Here is a 20,917-nt window from a genome sequence, read left to right as displayed (position 1 = left end):
ATCAACACAGCATCCAAGGACAATGGGACATACATCAAAGGAAGTTTCACATAAATCACTTAGAACTGTTAGCAGTATTTCTAGCGTTGAAAGCATTTCAACCCATGATAACCCACAAATACATTCTTGTCAAAACAGACAACATGACAACAATGTATTATTTAAACAAACCGGGGGGGACACACTCGACACAGTTGTGTCTCCTAACACAAAAAATATGGCATTGTGCAATTCACAACCACATTCGCCTAATAGCACAATTTATTCCAGGGATCCAGAACCAGCTAGCAGACAATCTCTCTCGGGATCACCAACAAGTCCACGAATGGGAAATTCACCCCCAAATACTGAACACTTACTTTCAAATTTGGGGAACACCTCAAATAGATCCATTTGCAACAAAAGAAAACGCAAAATGCCAAAACTTCGCATCCAGGTTCCCACACCATCAATCCCAAGGCAATGCTCTATGGATGAATTGGTCAGGGATATTTGCGTACGCTTTTCCCCCTCTCCTTCCATATCTAGTAAACAGATTGAGTCAAAACAAACTCAAACTCATACTAATAGCACCAACATGGGCAAGACAACCTTTGTATACAACACTACTAGACCTGTCAGTAGTACCTCATGTCAAGCTACCCAACAGACCAGATCTGTTAACACAACACAAACAACAGATCAGGCATCCAAACCCAGCATCGCTGAATCTAGCAATTTGGCTCCTGAAATCCTAGAATTTGGACACTTAAACCTCACACAAGAGTGTATGGAGGTCATAAGACAAGCTAGAAAACCTTCCACTAGACACTGCTATACAAATAAATGGAAAAGATTTGTTTGTTACTGTCATAATAATCAAATTCAACCATTGCACGCATCTCCAAAAGATGTAGTAGGATATTTACTACATTTGCAAAAATCAAATCTAGCTTTCTCTTCCATAAAGATACATCTCACCGCAATATCTGCTTACCTGCAGATTACTCATTCAACTTCCCTATTTAGAATACCTGTCATTAAAGCGTTTATGGAAGGCCTAAAGAGAATTATACCACCAAGGACGCCACCTGTTCCTTCATGGAACCTCAACATTGTCTTAACAAGGCTCATGGGTCCACCTTTCGAACCCATGCATTCTTGTGAAATGCAATACTTAACGTGGAAAGTTGCATTTCTCATTGCCATCACATCTCTAAGAAGAGTGAGTGAGATTCAGGCATTTACCATACAAGAACCATTTATTCAAATACACAAGAATAAGGTAGTTCTAAGAACAAATCCAAAATTCTTACCAAAGGTTATCTCACCGTTCCACTTAAATCAAACAGTAGAATTACCAGTGTTCTTCCCACAGCCAGATTCGGTAGCTGAAAGAGCACTACATACATTAGACATCAAGAGAGCACTAATGTACTACATTGACAGAACGAAACAAATTAGGAAGACAAAACAACTATTTATTGCCTTTCAAAAACCTCATACAGGAAATCCAATTTCAAAACAAGGCATTGCCAGGTGGATAGTTAAGTGTATTCAAGCCTGCTATCTTAAAGCAAAGAGAGAGCTGCCTATTACACCAAAGGCACACTCAACCAGAAAGAAAGGGGCTACCATGGCCTTTCTAGGAAATATTCCAATGAACGAAATATGTAAGGCAGCAACATGGTCTACGCCTCATACATTTACCAAGCACTACTGTGTAGATGTGTTAACTGCACAACAAGCCACAGTAGGTCAGGCTGTACTAAGAACATTATTTCAAACTACTTCAACTCCTACAGGCTGAACCACCGCTTTTGGGGAGATAACTGCTTACTAGTCTATGCACAGCATGTGTATCTGCAGCTACACATGCCATCGAACGGAAAATGTCACTTACCCAGTGTACATCTGTTCGTGGCATGAGTCGCTGCAGATTCACATGCGCCCACCCGCCTCCCCGGGAGCCTGTAGCCGTTTAGAAGTAAATCTTAAACAATTGTACATTTGTAAATATATTACTTTAACCTTTATTATGTACATACGTATTCATTCCATTGCATGGGCACTATGACTAACATACACAACTCCAACCTCACCCTCTGCGGGGAAAACAATCTAAGATGGAGTCGACGCCCCTGCGTAATGGAAGGAAAGGGGAGGAGTCCCTCGGTCTCGTGACTCGAAAAGACTTCTTCGAAGAAAAACAACTTGTAACACTCCGAGCCCAACACCAGACGGCGGACTGTGCACAGCATGTGAATCTGCAGTGACTCATGCCACGAACAGATGTACACTGGGTAAGTGACATTTTCCATATAGTATTTTTTTTTTGGGGGTTCTAATCATGTAAAAAGCAAATGTTATTTTTTTTTTAAATTGGTCTCAGATTTATTCATTAAGTGTGTCTCATTTATTGTCTCTGTGTGCAAAAAATGCTTGACACAACTCCTTGATAAGCCTAACTGCTCGCCCACACTACCACAGATAGAGCATTAGAGTTATCTACTTTGGCCTCTGCAAACCAACTGGGGATTCGATGAACTCAGTGTACTCCTTTTAGTACACTATATAGAAAGCCAGCTTCCTGCACAACTTGTCAGGGGTGGAGTGTTGAATGAGGATACCAGGGTTGCATGGTGCAGGACAATCGTGGTGTGTAATCATCTTGTTTAGAGGAGCCCCTGTGCTTGCCTCTGACCAGGTTCCCAGCAGAACAACAGTAAGTGCCTCATTGAAGGGCAGGAGGGGTTCAGAAGTGGAAACCCTAAGCTGAAGGGGTTGGCCTCGACTGCCGCTGAAGACAGTCTGAGGTCAAGGACCGCCGCTGCACTACGCACAACCATTGTATACAAAGCTACTTCCTCCCTAGCCACAGTGGGGGAAGAGCAAGCCAGTATCGGAAGAGGTCTCTAGTCCACTGGCCTCTCCTAGTTCCTCATACCAATCCATAGATCTCAATAACTGGTGTTCTAAAGGGTCCAGTGACCCCCCTCACAATCTTCTTTCATGCCTGGCTGTTGAAAATAATGCTCAGGGAACGATCTGGCAACAACGGGTGGTGGAATCGGTGTCGAGTAACACTGTTCTGGCTGCAGACCGTCTGGAATCAGAATAGGGTGGGTGCCGAGGGCATCAGCGTCGTGACAGTCTTTTACCAGAAAGGGGGGAAGCTCCAGCTCCTGGAAAAGGTGAGTCAGACATGGCATCAATGCTGTGGAATGTTGCCTGGAACTACGATGTACTGAAGTTCTCACGTCAGCCGATGGACGAGACAGAGTTGACTTCCTTTTAGACTTCTTTTTTGTTTTTGTGGACCCAAAATTCCTGAGGGCCTTGAGTGGGAAGAAGTGGACTTGGGGTTTTTGGAGCAGTCCTGCAAACCTCTGAGGAGTTGAGCTGGATGCTGTCTACTGCTGGGCTGCAAGCAGCTTTAGGGACCATTCCCTGAAAGCCTTGAGGCCAGGCACCACTCTGCATGCCGAGCAGCTCCACCAGACTGCCGTCGTGCTCTCGACCCCTCCCTCGCCGCTGCCACGAGTACGAGGCCCTCCACCACCGCCTGCGCCTCATCCTTGGTGTCTAGTGGTTGCAGTAAGTATTGTGTGTGTGTCTTGTAATCTATATTAGTGCGTTTTGTTTTTCTGTGCCTCTTTTCTGTTTTATTGCCTTCTTTGCCTTCGTTTTTTTTGCCTGTTTTTTATTTCCTGTTTTTTTTGCCTTCTGGTTCTGTTCTCTCCTTCTTCCCGGTTCCTGCCCCCATTCGCCACCACCTCCCACCTCTCCTTCTTAATGCCAGCCGCAGGCGTGCCAGAGGCAAGCCCGTCTGCGCCTGGACCGTGCCCAGCGCCAGCCCCCCTGCCCCTCGCGCCCCCCACACAGCCAGGTGCCAATACACCACTTCAGACCTCCTCACGCTCAACCCCAGCCACACCACCGCCTGCGTCCAGGCCCCTGCCAGGCACACCCACGGACCTTTTTTCTGCCACTTGTACACTTCACCTGCGCTCAAGCCACCAAGCACCACAACAACGCCAACCGCCTTAGCTGCATCCTCCTCAACACCCGCTCCGTCCACAAGCACGCCTTTGAACTCTGGGACCTGCTCACATCAACCTCCACAGACATCGCCTTCCTCACTGAAACCTGGATGAACCCTGTAGGAAAATGGCTCCCTGTTGCAGTTACCCCCCACTTTTTGCCTGGTATTGATGCTGACTTGACTGAAGTGTGCTGGGACCCTGCTAACCAGGCCCCAGCACCAGTGTTCTTTCACTAAAAATGTACCATTGTTTCCACAATTGGTACAACCCTGGCACCCAGGTAAGTCCCTTGCAACTGGTACCTCTGGTCCCAAGGGCCCTGAGACCAGGGAAGGTCCCTAAGGGCTGCAGCATGTGTTGTGCCACCCTAAGGGACTCCTCACCTAACACATGCACATTGCCATTGGAGATTGTGTGTGTTTGGTGGGGAGAAAAAGGCAAAATCGACATGGCATCCCCCTCAGGATGCCATGCACACAAAATACTGCCTGTGGCATAGGTAAGTCACCCCCTCTAGCAGGCCTTACAGCCCTGAACAAGGGTGCACTATACCACAGGTGAGGGCATAGCTACGTGAGCAATATGCCCCTTCAGTGTCTCAGTCTATTCTTAGACATTGTAAGTACAGTGTGCCCATATTAAGTGTTTTGTCTGGGAATTTGTCAAAACGAACTCCACAGCTCCCCTGTATTTTACCCTATCCTTCAGTGCAGGACTGACGTGTGTGTGTGTGTGTGTGTGTGTGTGCGCGCGCCAGCCTGCCACTGAGACGAGTTTCTGACCCCCCTGGGGTGAGAGCCTTTGTGCTTTCTGAGACAAGAAACAAAGCCTGCACTGGGTGGAGGTGCTTAACACCTCTCCCTGCAGAAACTGTAACACCTAGCAGTGAGCCTCAAAGGCTCATGATTCGTGTTACAATGCCCCAGGGCACTCCAGCTAGTGGAGATGCCTGCCCCCTGGACACAGCCCCCACTTTTGGCGGCAAGTCCAGAGGAGGTAATGAGAAACAACTCCCCAAGGGAGGAGGCACAAAGAGTGTGTAGCCACCCTCCAGGACAGTAGCCATTGGCTACTGCCCTGGAGGGTGTAGCCACTGGCTACTGCCCTCCTGACCTAAACACACCCCTAAATGTACTATTTACCGGCGACCCAGAACCCAGGAAATGAGATTCCTGCAACCTACACGAAGAAGAAGGACTGCTGACCTGAAAGCCCTGCAGAGACGACGGAGACGACAACTGACTTGGCCCCCAGCCCTACCAGCCTGTCTCAAGAATCAAAGAACCTGCACACTGACGCATTCGACAGGGACCAGCGACCCCTGAAGCCTCAGAGGACTGCCCTGAACCCGAAGGACCAAGAAACTCCTGTTAACAGCGGCACTGTTCAAAAACAGCAACGACTTTGCAACAAAGAAGCAACTTTCGAAGACTTCACTCTTCCCGCCGGAAGCGTGAGACTTCACACTCTGCACCCGGCTCTAGCTCCAGAGAACCAACCCTGCAGGGAGGCCTCCCAGGCGACTGCGACCTCGTGAGTAACCTGAGATGACCCCCCCAGCAAAGCATGCAGAGAGGATTCAGAGGATACCCCTGACCGCAACTGCCTGGAACAAATAACCCAATGCCTGGACCAAGCACTGCACCCGCAGCCCCCAGGACCAGAAGGAACCGAGCTCCAGTGCAGAAGTGACCATCAGGCAACCCTCTGCCTAGCCCAGTTGGTGGCTGGCCTGAGAAGCCCCCCTGTGCCCTACCTGCACTGCTAGAGTGACCACCTAAGCCCCACCCCCCGCACCCCCTCCCGGGTCCCTCCATTGATTCGTATTGAAAACCACCCGACACCTGCTAAGCACACTGCACCGGCCGCCCCTGAGCTGCTGAGGGTGTGCCTACTTGTGTCCCCACAACTCCCCCCCCCACCACCACCACCTCCTCTACAAAACCCTCCTGGTCTGCCCTCCGAAAACATAGGTACTTACCTGTTGGCAGACTGGAACCTGAGCACCCCTGTTCTTCATAGGCGCCTGTGTTTTGGGCCCTCCTTTGACCTCTGCACCTGACCGGCCCTGTGTTGCTGGTGCGGTGACTTTGGGGTTGCCTTGAACCCTCGACTGTTGACTTTTGCACTGTGTCCACTTTTAAAATAGCTTATTGCCATTTTAACTAAAACAGTGTATGTTACTTACCTATATGGAGTACTTTGCATTTTATGTATTTACTTCAAATCTTGTGGTTCTAAAATAAATTAAGAAAATATATTTTTCTATATAAAAACTATTGGCCTGGAGTTAAGTCTTTGAGTGTGTGTTCCTCATTTATTGCCTGTGTGTGTACAACAAATGCTTAATACTACCCTCTGATAAGCCTACTGCTCGACCACACTACCACAAACTAGAGCATTAGAATTATCTGATTTTGCCACTATCTTACCTATACGGGGAACCCTTGGACTCTGTGCACACGATCTCTCACTTTGAGATAGTATATACAGAGCCAACTTCCTACAACATCCAACAAAATATTTGTGTGGCAGAAATACGGAACTTCTAATGTTTTAACCTGCTCTCAATAGTGGTGATGACGACAACGAAGGCAACGTCAAATATTTGCCCAAGATCACAGCATATAGCAACAGTGTGATCATCAAGTATATTACAGGTAGGTGCAGTAACTTGTTCAATTAAGTAAGCACCGCTAGCATAGTAACATGTTGAAGTTTTTTGGAAAACAGAGTGCTTCGTGGTTCATATTCACATATCTAAAGCTGCAATCCCTACGTTAGCCTACACAGTTCTGTAACTGGATCGCTGCCAGGCAGCAACATTGGAATCCCTGCACACATTTATCAATCACTACTGCCAGTTAGGCCAGGTGAGTAGGGACTGTTATTGTTCTTTTCCATCAACCACAATGAATGCTAATACTTGCCTGTTGATTCTAAGGTTAAAATCTGCAGCTATCCTAATATTCAACTGTGGTCCTGAAATAGAATGTACAGGTTCCTAGCTTTCTAGCAAGGACACGCTGGCAAGCAATGATTATCACCCCAGCCCACAGCAGGAGGCTTCTGTTCTCATGATGACAAAGGTGATGGAGAACACAATTGGGACTTTCCTGTGGTAGAAGTATTTTGCTGTTATCAGGCATTTGAGGACTGTATTGGAGAATATTATGTGACATTGTTGTTAGACTAAATTGGTTGCTTTACACAGTCATATTCATTGTGAAAGAAAGAGTTACGAGGTGTCTTTTCTCTTCTAGGAATTGCCTTTCCTGAATAGGAGCGAACATGAAAGAACTGATGGCTTTCTTCACAAGAAGAAAATGGGGGCATAAACATCGACAGTAGACTGTTATGAACTGTCAGTTTGATTGGTTATGTGGAATACTTCTTAATTTTAAATGTATTTGCTGTTCCCTCAGGATTACTGTTGCACCTAGCCTTTTCTGCAGGATCACCCCCAGTCTTTTTGCCTCTTTCCTCCTAATTGTTCTGACCAGTCTTTGTTTGCTTTAGGACTCTGGGCACTTTACCACTGCTAAAACAGTGCTAAAGTGCAAGTGCTCTTTGTGTAAATTGTACTGTTGATTGGTTTATCCATGATTGGCATATTTGACTTACTGTTAAGTCCCTAGTGAAGTGCACTAGAGGTGTCCAGGGCCTGTAAATCAAATGCTACTAATGGGCCTACAGCACTGGTTGTGCCACCTACATTAGTAGCCCTGTAAACATGGCTCAGACCTGCCACTGCAGTGTCTGTGTGTGCAGTTTTAAACTGTCAATTTGACTTAGCAAGTATTCCCACTTGCCAGGCAAAACCTTCCCTTATACTATGTCAAGTAGGCCCTAAGGGCAGGGTGCAGTGTATGTTTAAGGTAGGACATATACTAGTGTGTTTTATGTGTCCTAACAGTGAAATACTGACAAATTTGGTTTTCACTGTGCAACGCCGATCCCTCTCATAGGTTAACATGGGGGCTGCCTTTAAGTATCCTTAAAGTGCAGATTCCTGTTGAGAGCAGATAAAAAGTTGGAGTTTAGAGTCTCTGAACTCACAATTTAATAATACATCTTTTAGTGAAGTTGGTTTTTAAATTGTCTATTTGAAAAAAACACTTTTAGAAAGTAGGAATTTTTTTGCTTGAACCATTCTGTGCCTTTTTGTAGATTGTCTGTTTGGGTCAGTTTAACAGTTGGAGCTGTTTTGCCCCTCTCTAGACATTGACACAAAAGGGCGGGGTGTATCCTGCATGTCCTGATGAGCCACCTGAGCTACAGGGGAGGGAAGACTGGTCGTTCACACCTGAAAGGGCTGTGCCTGCCCTCAAATAATGCAGTCTCTGTCTCCCCCCCCTCCCCCTCCTGGTGCGCGCCTGGGGCCTAGCCTGGACAAGGAAGGATCTTGCAAACACTTGAGACTTTGCTTTCAAGTTTGCCAACTTCAAAGGCAGAACAGGGCATAAGAAGAAGACCCAAAACTCCAGACTTTTAGAATCTTTCCGGAGTCAAGAGGAACCTCTCCCAAGGAGAAGAGCTGGAGGAGCACTGTCCCTTTGCTTTGTTGCTTTGCTGGACTGGCCTGCAGTTGCTGCTTCTGCCTTAAAAGAGTGCAAAGGGTGAACTTCGCTGTGTGTCCTTGTAGGAAAGTACCATCTTGCCTGGCATGTTACCCCCATTTTTACATGTATGTCAGTTAGTTTTTTTGCCTGTCTCACTGGGATCCTGTTAGCCAGGACCCCAGTGCTCATAGCTGTGGCCTGAATGTGTGTTCTCTGTGTGGTGCCCAACTGTGTCACTGAGGCTCTGCTAACCAGAGCCTCAGTGTTTATGCTCTCTCTGCTTTAAAATTGTCACTGTAGGCTAGTGACCATTTTCACCAATTCTAATTGGCACACTGAAACACCCTTATAATCCCCTAGTATATGGTACCTAGGTACCCAGGGTATTGGGGTTCCAGGAGATCCCTATATGCTGCAGCATTTCTTTTGCCACCCATAGGGAGCCCAGACAAACCTTTACACAGGCTGCCACTGCAGCCTGAGTGAAAAACACACACGTTATTTCACAGCCATTTTACACTGCACTTAAGTAACTTATAAGTCACCTATATGTCTAGGGTTCACTTAGTGAAGGTTAGGTGCAAAGTTACTAAGTGCTCAGGGCAATTTCCCCGGACTTTGTGACTGCGGGGACACCATTACACGCGTGTACTACATATAGGTCAATACCTATATGTAGCTTCACAATGGTAACTCTGAATATGGCCATGTAACATGTTTAAGATCATGGAATTGTCCCCCCCCCCTGCCAAATCTGGTATTGGGGTGCCAATGCCATGCATCCCCGGGGCTCCAGCATGGACCCCGGGTACTGCCAAACTAGCTCTCTGGGGTTTTCTCTGCAGCTACCGCTGCTGCCAACCCTCAGACAGGTTTCTGCCCTCCTGGGGTCTGGGCAGCCCAGTCCCAGGAAGGCAGAACAAAGAATTTCTTCTAAGAGAGGGTGTTACACTCTCTCCCTTTGAAAATAGGTGTGAAGGGCTGGGGAGGAGTAGGCTCCCCCAGCCTCTGGAAATGCTTTGAAGGGCACAGATGGTGCCTTCCGTGCATAAGTCAGTCTACACCCATTCAGGGATCCCCCCTCAGCCCTGCTCTGGCACGAAACTGCACAAAGGAAAGGGGAGTGACCACTCCCCTGTCCAGCACCTCCCCAGGGTTGGTGCCCAGAGCTCCTCCAGTGTATCCCAGACCTCTGCCATCTTGAATGCAGAGGTGTGAGGGCACAATGGAGACCTCTGAGTCGCCAGTGCCGGCAGGTGATGTCCGAGACCCCTCCTGATAGGTGCTTACCTCTCTCTCTGTAGCCAGTCCTCATCTGAGGGCTATTTAAGGTCTCTCCTGTGGGTTTCTCTTCAGATAACGAATGCAAGAACTCACCAGAGTTCCTATGCATCTTCCTCTTCGACTTCTGCCAAAGATTGACCGCTGACTGCTCCAGGACGCCTGCAAAACTACAACAAAGTAGCAAGACTACCAGCCACATTGTAGTGCCTACTCCTGCTGACCTTCTCGACTGTTTCCTGGTGGTGCATGCTCGGAGGGTCGTCTGCCTTCACCCTGCACTGGAAGCCAAGAAGAAATCTCCCGTGGGTTGATTGAGTCTTCTCCCTGCTACTGCAGGCACCAAATTTCTGCTTCACCGGTCCTCTGGGTCCCCTCTCATCTCGACGAGTGTGGTCCCTGGAACAGAGGAGCTGGATCCAAGTGACCCCCCCCCACAGTCCAGTGGTCCTTCTGTCCAAATTTGGTGGAGGTACGTCCTTGCCTCCCCACACCAGACAGTAATCTTGTGTACTGCAAGAACTGCAGCTGCTAGGGCTTCTGTGCACTATTGCAAGGATTCCTTCATGCACAGCCCAGGTCCCCAGCACTCTGTCCTACATTGCCCAACTCGCTGAGTTGGACTCTGACTTCATGGGACCCTCTTTTGCTGTGCTGAGACGACCTCTGTGCTCAGATCTTCTGAACGCCTGTTCAGGTGCTGCCTGCTTCTGCGTGGGCTCTCTCTGTTGCTGAGCGCCCTCTCTGTCTCCTCCAAAGGGGCGACCTGGTCTTTCCTGGGCCCTGGCAGAACCCAAAATCATCAACCGCGACTCTTGCTGCTATGAAGGCTTGTTTGCGGTCTTTCTGCGTGGAAACAACTCTGCATCCTCCAGCACGCTGTGGGACATCTGACCAAAGGAGAAGGTCCTGGCACCTTCTGTTGTTGCAGAATCTTTGGCTTCTTCCACCTGGAGGCAGCCCTTTTGCACCTTCATCTGGGGTTTAGTGGGCTCATGCCCCCCTGGACACTTGCGTGACTCTTGGACTTGGTCCCCTTCCTACAAGGAGGTAAGGAGTAGGCATATTGATTTCTAGGGAGTGACAACACCCACACGGATCACAATGATCCATGGAAAGAGGTCAGTTGACTGGGGCTGTATTGTTCCCGGAGGTGGGAAAATCTAGATCCATGGTGCCATATTGGCACCAGTGTTCTTTCACTAAAAATGTACCATTGTTTCCACAATTGGTACAACCCTGGCACCCAGGTAAGTCCCTTGCAACTGGTACCCCTGGTCCCAAGGGCCCTGAGACCAGGGAAGGTCCCTAAGGGCTGCAGCATGTGTTGTGCCACCCTAAGGGACTCCTCACCTAACACATGCACATTGCCATTGGAGATTGTGTGTGTTTGGTGGGGAGAAAAAGGCAAAATCGACATGGCATCCCCCTCAGGATGCCATGCACACAAAATACTGCCTGTGGCATAGGTAAGTCACCCCCTCTAGCAGGCCTTACAGCCCTGAACAAGGGTGCACTATACCACAGGTGAGGGCATAGCTACGTGAGCAATATGCCCCTTCAGTGTCTCAGTCTATTCTTAGACATTGTAAGTACAGTGTGCCCATATTAAGTGTTTTGTCTGGGAATTTGTCAAAACGAACTCCACAGCTCCCCTGTATTTTACCCTATCCTTCAGTGCAGGACTGACGTGTGTGTGTGTGTGTGTGTGCGCGCGCCAGCCTGCCACTGAGACGAGTTTCTGACCCCCCTGGGGTGAAAGCCTTTGTGCTTTCTGAGACAAGAAACAAAGCCTGCACTGGGTGGAGGTGCTTAACACCTCTCCCTGCAGAAACTGTAACACCTAGCAGTGAGCCTCAAAGGCTCATGATTCGTGTTACAATGCCCCAGGGCACTCCAGCTAGTGGAGATGCCTGCCCCCTGGACACAGCCCCCACTTTTGGCGGCAAGTCCAGAGGAGGTAATGAGAAACAACTCCCCAAGGGAGGAGGCACAAAGAGTGTGTAGCCACCCTCCAGGACAGTAGCCATTGGCTACTGCCCTGGAGGGTGTAGCCACTGGCTACTGCCCTCCTGACCTAAACACACCCCTAAATGTACTATTTACCGGCGACCCAGAACCCAGGAAATGAGATTCCTGCAACCTACACGAAGAAGAAGGACTGCTGACCTGAAAGCCCTGCAGAGACGACGGAGACGACAACTGACTTGGCCCCCAGCCCTACCAGCCTGTCTCAAGAATCAAAGAACCTGCACACTGACGCATTCGACAGGGACCAGCGACCCCTGAAGCCTCAGAGGACTGCCTTGAACCCGAAGGACCAAGAAACTCCTGTTAACAGCGGCACTGTTCAAAAACAGCAACGACTTTGCAACAAAGAAGCAACTTTCAAAGACTTCACTCTTCCCGCCGGAAGCGTGAGACTTCACACTCTGCACCCGGCTCTAGCTCCAGAGAACCAACCCTGCAGGGAGGCCTCCCAGGCGACTGCGACCTCGTGAGTAACCTGAGATGACCCCCCCAGCAAAGCATGCAGAGAGGATTCAGAGGATCCCCCTGACCGCAACTGCCTGGAACAAAGAACCCAATGCCTGGACCAAGCACTGCACCCGCAGCCCCCAGGACCAGAAGGAACCGAGCTCCAGTGCAGAAGTGACCATCAGGCAACCCTCTGCCTAGCCCAGTTGGTGGCTGGCCTGAGAAGCCCCCCTGTGCCCTACCTGCACTGCTAGAGTGACCACCTAAGCCCCACCCCCCGCACCCCCTCCCGGGTCCCTCCATTGATTCGTATTGAAAACCACCCGACACCTGCTAAGCACACTGCACCGGCCGCCCCTGAGCTGCTGAGGGTGTGCCTACTTGTGTCCCCACAACTCCCCCCCCCCACCACCACCACCTCCTCTACAAAACCCTCCTGGTCTGCCCTCCGAAAACATAGGTACTTACCTGTTGGCAGACTGGAACCTGAGCACCCCTGTTCTTCATAGGCGCCTGTGTTTTGGGCCCTCCTTTGACCTCTGCACCTGACCGGCCCTGTGTTGCTGGTGCGGTGACTTTGGGGTTGCCTTGAACCCTCGACTGTTGACTTTTGCACTGTGTCCACTTTTAAAATAGCTTATTGCCATTTTAACTAAAACAGTGTATGTTACTTACCTATATGGAGTACTTTGCATTTTATGTATTTACTTCAAATCTTGTGGTTCTAAAATAAATTAAGAAAATATATTTTTCTATATAAAAACTATTGGCCTGGAGTTAAGTCTTTGAGTGTGTGTTCCTCATTTATTGCCTGTGTGTGTACAACAAATGCTTAATACTACCCTCTGATAAGCCTACTGCTCGACCACACTACCACAAACTAGAGCATTAGAATTATCTGATTTTGCCACTATCTTACCTATACGGGGAACCCTTGGACTCTGTGCACACGATCTCTCACTTTGAGATAGTATATACAGAGCCAACTTCCTACAACATCCAACAAAATATTTGTGTGGCAGAAATACGGAACTTCTAATGTTTTAACCTGCTCTCAATAGTGGTGATGACGACAACGAAGGCAACGTCAAATATTTGCCCAAGATCACAGCATATAGCAACAGTGTGATCATCAAGTATATTACAGGTAGGTGCAGTAACTTGTTCAATTAAGTAAGCACCGCTAGCATAGTAACATGTTGAAGTTTTTTGGAAAACAGAGTGCTTCGTGGTTCATATTCACATATCTAAAGCTGCAATCCCTACGTTAGCCTACACAGTTCTGTAACTGGATCGCTGCCAGGCAGCAACATTGGAATCCCTGCACACATTTATCAATCACTACTGCCAGTTAGGCCAGGTGAGTAGGGACTGTTATTGTTCTTTTCCATCAACCACAATGAATGCTAATACTTGCCTGTTGATTCTAAGGTTAAAATCTGCAGCTATCCTAATATTCAACTGTGGTCCTGAAATAGAATGTACAGGTTCCTAGCTTTCTAGCAAGGACACGCTGGCAAGCAATGATTATCACCCCAGCCCACAGCAGGAGGCTTCTGTTCTCATGATGACAAAGGTGATGGAGAACACAATTGGGACTTTCCTGTGGTAGAAGTATTTTGCTGTTATCAGGCATTTGAGGACTGTATTGGAGAATATTATGTGACATTGTTGTTAGACTAAATTGGTTGCTTTACACAGTCATATTCATTGTGAAAGAAAGAGTTACGAGGTGTCTTTTCTCTTCTAGGAATTGCCTTTCCTGAATAGGAGCGAACATGAAAGAACTGATGGCTTTCTTCACAAGAAGAAAATGGGGGCATAAACATCGACAGTAGACTGTTATGAACTGTCAGTTTGATTGGTTATGTGGAATACTTCTTAATTTTAAATGTATTTGCTGTTCCCTCAGGATTACTGTTGCACCTAGCCTTTTCTGCAGGATCACCCCCAGTCTTTTTGCCTCTTTCCTCCTAATTGTTCTGACCAGTCTTTGTTTGCTTTAGGACTCTGGGCACTTTACCACTGCTAAAACAGTGCTAAAGTGCAAGTGCTCTTTGTGTAAATTGTACTGTTGATTGGTTTATCCATGATTGGCATATTTGACTTACTGTTAAGTCCCTAGTGAAGTGCACTAGAGGTGTCCAGGGCCTGTAAATCAAATGCTACTAATGGGCCTACAGCACTGGTTGTGCCACCTACATTAGTAGCCCTGTAAACATGGCTCAGACCTGCCACTGCAGTGTCTGTGTGTGCAGTTTTAAACTGTCAATTTGACTTAGCAAGTATTCCCACTTGCCAGGCAAAACCTTCCCTTATACTATGTCAAGTAGGCCCTAAGGGCAGGGTGCAGTGTATGTTTAAGGTAGGACATATACTAGTGTGTTTTATGTGTCCTAACAGTGAAATACTGACAAATTTGGTTTTCACTGTGCAACGCCGATCCCTCTCATAGGTTAACATGGGGGCTGCCTTTAAGTATCCTTAAAGTGCAGATTCCTGTTGAGAGCAGATAAAAAGTTGGAGTTTAGAGTCTCTGAACTCACAATTTAATAATACATCTTTTAGTGAAGTTGGTTTTTAAATTGTCTATTTGAAAAAAACACTTTTAGAAAGTAGGAATTTTTTTGCTTGAACCATTCTGTGCCTTTTTGTAGATTGTCTGTTTGGGTCAGTTTGACAGTTGGAGCTGTTTTGCCCCTCTCTAGACATTGACACAAAAGGGCGGGGTGTATCCTGCATGTCCTGATGAGCCACCTGAGCTACAGGGGAGGGAAGACTGGTCGTTCACACCTGAAAGGGCTGTGCCTGCCCTCAAACAATGCAGTCTCTGTCTCCCCCCCCCCTCCCCCTCCTGGTGCGCGCCTGGGGCCTAGCCTGGACAAGGAAGGATCTTGCAAACACTTGAGACTTTGCTTTCAAGTTTGCCAACTTCAAAGGCAGAACAGGGCATAAGAAGAAGACCCAAAACTCCAGACTTTTAGAATCTTTCCGGAGTCAAGAGGAACCTCTCCCAAGGAGAAGAGCTGGAGGAGCACTGTCCCTTTGCTTTGTTGCTTTGCTGGACTGGCCTGCAGTTGCTGCTTCTGCCTTAAAAGAGTGCAAAGGGTGAACTTCGCTGTGTGTCCTTGTAGGAAAGTACCATCTTGCCTGGCATGTTACCCCCATTTTTACATGTATGTCAGTTAGTTTTTTTGCCTGTCTCACTGGGATCCTGTTAGCCAGGACCCCAGTGCTCATAGCTGTGGCCTGAATGTGTGTTCTCTGTGTGGTGCCCAACTGTGTCACTGAGGCTCTGCTAACCAGAGCCTCAGTGTTTATGCTCTCTCTGCTTTAAAATTGTCACTGTAGGCTAGTGACCATTTTCACCAATTCTAATTGGCACACTGAAACACCCTTATAATCCCCTAGTATATGGTACCTAGGTACCCAGGGTATTGGGGTTCCAGGAGATCCCTATATGCTGCAGCATTTCTTTTGCCACCCATAGGGAGCCCAGACAAACCTTTGCACAGGCTGCCACTGCAGCCTGAGTGAAAAACACACACGTTATTTCACAGCCATTTTACACTGCACTTAAGTAACTTATAAGTCACCTATATGTCTAGGGTTCACTTAGTGAAGGTTAGGTGCAAAGTTACTAAGTGCTCAGGGCAATTTCCCCGGACTTTGTGACTGCGGGGACACCATTACACGCGTGTACTACATATAGGTCAATACCTATATGTAGCTTCACAATGGTAACTCTGAATATGGCCATGTAACATGTTTAAGATCATGGAATTGTCCCCCCCCCCTGCCAAATCTGGTATTGGGGTGCCAATGCCATGCATCCCCGGGGCTCCAGCATGGACCCCGGGTACTGCCAAACTAGCTCTCTGGGGTTTTCTCTGCAGCTACCGCTGCTGCCAACCCTCAGACAGGTTTCTGCCCTCCTGGGGTCTGGGCAGCCCAGTCCCAGGAAGGCAGAACAAAGAATTTCTTCTAAGAGAGGGTGTTACACTCTCTCCCTTTGGAAATAGGTGTGAAGGGCTGGGGAGGAGTAGGCTCCCCCAGCCTCTGGAAATGCTTTGAAGGGCACAGATGGTGCCTTCCGTGCATAAGTCAGTCTACACCCATTCAGGGATCCCCCCTCAGCCCTGCTCTGGCACGAAACTGCACAAAGGAAAGGGGAGTGACCACTCCCCTGTCCAGCACCTCCCCAGGGGTGGTGCCCAGAGCTCCTCCAGTGTATCCCAGACCTCTGCCATCTTGAATGCAGAGGTGTGAGGGCACAATGGAGACCTCTGAGTCGCCAGTGCCGGCAGGTGATGTCCGAGACCCCTCCTGATAGGTGCTTACCTCTCTCTCTGTAGCCAGTCCTCATCTGAGGGCTATTTAAGGTCTCTCCTGTGGGTTTCTCTTCAGATAACGAATGCAAGAACTCACCAGAGTTCCTATGCATCTTCCTCTTTGACTTCTGCCAAAGATTCACCGCTGACTGCTCCAGGACGCCTGCAAAACTACAACAAAGTAGCAAGACTACCAGCCACATTGTAGTGCCTACTCCTGCTGACCTTCTCGACTGTTTCCTGGTGGTGCATGCTCGGAGGGTCGTCTGCCTTCACCCTGCACTGGAAGCCAAGAAGAAATCTCCCGTGGGTTGATTGAGTCTTCTCCCTGCTACTGCAGGCACCAAATTTCTGCTTCACCGGTCCTCTGGGTCCCCTCTCATCTCGACGAGTGTGGTCCCTGGAACAGAGGAGCTGGATCCAAGTGACCCCCCCCCACAGTCCAGTGGTCCTTCTGTCCAAATTTGGTGGAGGTACGTCCTTGCCTCCCCACGCCAGACAGTAATCTTGTGTACTGCAAGAACTGCAGCTGCTAGGGCTTCTGTGCACTATTGCAAGGATTCCTTCATGCACAGCCCAGGTCCCCAGCACTCTGTCCTACATTGCCCAACTCGCTGAGTTGGACTCTGACTTCATGGGACCCTCTTTTGCTGTGCTGAGACGACCTCTGTGCTCAGATCTTCTGAACGCCTGTTCAGGTGCTGCCTGCTTCTGCGTGGGCTCTCTCTGTTGCTGAGCGCCCTCTCTGTCTCCTCCAAAGGGGCGACCTGGTCTTTCCTGGGCCCTGGCAGAACCCAAAATCATCAACCGCGACTCTTGCTGCTATGAAGGCTTGTTTGCGGTCTTTCTGCGTGGAAACAACTCTGCATCCTCCAGCACGCTGTGGGACATCTGACCAAAGGAGAAGGTCCTGGCACCTTCTGTTGTTGCAGAATCTTTGGCTTCTTCCACCTGGAGGCAGCCCTTTTGCACCTTCATCTGGGGTTTAGTGGGCTCATGCCCCCCTGGACACTTGCGTGACTCTTGGACTTGGTCCCCTTCCTTTGCAGGTCCAGGAGTCCGTCTTCAGTGCTTTGCAGTCAGTTGTTGTCTTTGCAGAATCCCATATCTCGACTTTACTGTCTTTCTGGGGTAGTAGGGTAACTTCACTCCGGGCCTATAGTGGGTACCTAGTGGTACTTACACCTTGTGCCAGGTCCAGTTATCCCTTATTAGTAGATTAGAAGTGTTCTAGCAGCTTAGGCTGATAGAGGTAGCTTTAGCAGAGCAGCTTAGGCTGAACTAGGAGACATGCAAATCTCCTACTATACCACTTACATCATATAGCACTGTATCATAAGAAACACAATACTCAGAGTTACTAAAAATAAAGGTACTTTTTTTCAGTGACAATATGCCAAAAGTATCTCAGAGGCTATACCCCCTTAGGAGGTAAGTAAAATACACAAAATATACACACAAACCAAAATCAGGTAAGTAAACAGTTAGAAAAATAGTGCATATACTATAGAACAAAATAGGATGCAATAGGCCTTGGGGGCAACACAAACCATATACTCTGAAAGTGGAATGCGAACCACGAAGAGACCCCAGGCCTAGTGTAGTGTGTAGATGGTCGCTGGGAGTGTAAGAAAACACGGGTGTCCAAGATACCCCAACCCAAGACCCTTAAAAGTAGGAGTAAAGTTACCCTACTACCCCAGAAAGACAGTAAAGTCGAGATAGGGGATTCTGCAAAGACAACAACTGACTGCAAAGCACTGAAGACGGATTCCTGGACTTGAGGACCTGCAAAGGAAGAGGACCAAGTGCAAGAGTCACGCAAGTGTCTTGGGGGGGGGCAGGAGCCCACTAAACCATGGATGAAGGTGCAAAAGGGCTGCCTCCAGATGGAAGAAGCCGAAGATTCTGCAACAGTAGGTGCCAGGAACTTCTCCTTTGGTCAGAAGATGCCCCACGGTGTGAAACACCCTCTCTCGGAGGAAATCCTTTGTTCTTCCTTCCTGGGACTGGGCTGCCCAGGCCCCAGGGGAGCAGAAACCTGTCTGAGGGTTGGCAGCAGCGGTAGCTTCAGAGAAAACCCTGGAGAGCTAGTTTGGCAGTACCCGGGCTTTATGCTGGAGCCCCGGGGATGCATGGAATTGTCCCCCCATTACCAGAATGGTATTGGGGTGACAATTCCATGATCCTAGACATGTTACATGGCCATGTTTGTGAGTGCAGGGACACCATTACACGCGTGAACTACCTATAGGTCAATACCTATATGTAGCATCACAATGGTAACTCCAAAGTCCGGGGAATTTGCCCTGAACTATGTGGGGGCACCTTGGCTAGTGCCAGGGTGCCCACACACTAAGGAACTTTGCACCTAACCTTCACTAAGTGAGGGTTAGACATATAGGTGACTTATAAGTTACTTAAGTGCAGTGTAAAATGGCTGTGAAATAACGTGGACGTTATTTCACTCAGGCTGCAGTGGCAGTCCTGTGTAAGAATTGTCTGAGCTCCCTATGGGTGGCAAAAGAAATGCAGCAGCCCATAGGGATCTCCTGGAACCCCAATACCCTGGGTACCTAGGTACCATATACTAGGGAATTATAAGGGTGTTCCAGTGTGCCAATCAGAATTGGTAATATTAGTCACTAGCCTGCAGTGACAATTTTAAAAGCAGAGAGAGCCTAAACACTGAGGTTCTGGTTAGCAGAGCCTCAGTGATACAGTTAGGCCACAAACTTATGAGCACTGGGGTCCTGGCTAGCAGCATCCAAGTGACACATATCAAACACATTGACAACATAGGGTTTTCACTATGAGCACTGGGCCCTGGCTAGCAGGATCCCAGTGAGACAGTAAAAACACCCTGACATATACTCACAAACAGTCCAAAAGTGGGGGGTAACAAGACTAGAAAGAGGATACCTTCCTACAGGGTCCCTACTTGGACAGGGTTCACACCGACTGCCAACGAGAGAACCTATTTCTAACAATTACCTTCCAAAATTTGACAAATGACTTCTCTCTCAATATTATAATTCTGTAGCAGGTTTGCTCTTGCTACTAGACAGGTCCTTTAATGCTCCATAGTTTTGGTAATTCAAGCAGTCCATTCATTTATGACAGTTAATCATATTCATGCTATTACGAAGATGGAACAACGCTAATGAGTGACACATTTGCAAAGCATAATCATTTTTTTTATTTGGGTAAGTGCCAAAGTTTTAAAACAAGCAACATTTTGACAATGAAATACAAGCTAAATACCAATGTACAGTACTCACAAGCAAACATGAAAGTCTAAAGTATGCAAGATGAACAGGTCGAAATCTAAGTAGTGGCTTTATCCAAAGAGACACCACAACAATTCTAGATCCCTGGAAAGTCATGTTTTAAGTAATCTGTGACTTCTATCATGTCAATGCCCACCTGCCACCGCGCCTGCTGCCTAGCTGTTTCAGCCCCACTAACGGAGGTGGGTGCAGGCATACTGACTTCTAGGGAGTGACCGCACGCAGACACATACACACCAATCCGTGACTTCTATCGGATCGAGGGCAGCCCTCATCCATCAGCACTTCTCCATATCTTCTGATTTGGTTATGGGCAGGTCTGTCACAGACTGCTCTGTCAATATTGCCATTCTGCCTCCGGCTTTCAATGCCTTTGGCACTGGTCCGCTTCTGAATAGAAGGGGCATCTCTTAAGATGCCCTGTGTGTGCGCATCCAGGTTCACCATTTTATTTAAGTTGCACTTATTGAGTAGCTTCTTTGAGGTTCGTATTGCCTCATTTTGGTTGGGCCCCACCTGACCCCACACCTGCTGTGCCTAGCTGTTTCAGCCCTACTAGCGGGTGATGGGCCTAACAGAAATGGGCCCGTCTTCCTACAAGGAGGTAAGGAGTAGGCATATTGATTTCTAGGGAGTGACAACACCCACACGGATCACAATGATCCATGGAAAGAGGTCAGTTGACTGGGGCTGTATTGTTCCCGGAGGTGGGAAAATCTAGATCCATGGTGCCATATTGGCGTGTAAGCAGTCTGAAGACTGCCTCCCCCTGATAGACTAGCGGTGCAGGTCTGCTGCATCTCCCGGCTCAGCACCTGACCCGCGAGTTTGAGTTGAGGGGTGGTCACACAACCCTTACAGGCCCCAGTGGGGGCGTATATTGGTGGAAGGACCCATGCCGGCCATTGACCGAGAATTGAGGAGCCCCAGCGCCGAAAGGTACCATCGCA

Source organism: Pleurodeles waltl, chromosome 1_2 (genome assembly GCF_031143425.1).
Source record: "Pleurodeles waltl isolate 20211129_DDA chromosome 1_2, aPleWal1.hap1.20221129, whole genome shotgun sequence".
Classification (NCBI taxonomy): domain Eukaryota; kingdom Metazoa; phylum Chordata; class Amphibia; order Caudata; family Salamandridae; genus Pleurodeles; species Pleurodeles waltl.
Note: the sequence above shows the minus strand (reverse complement) of the source record.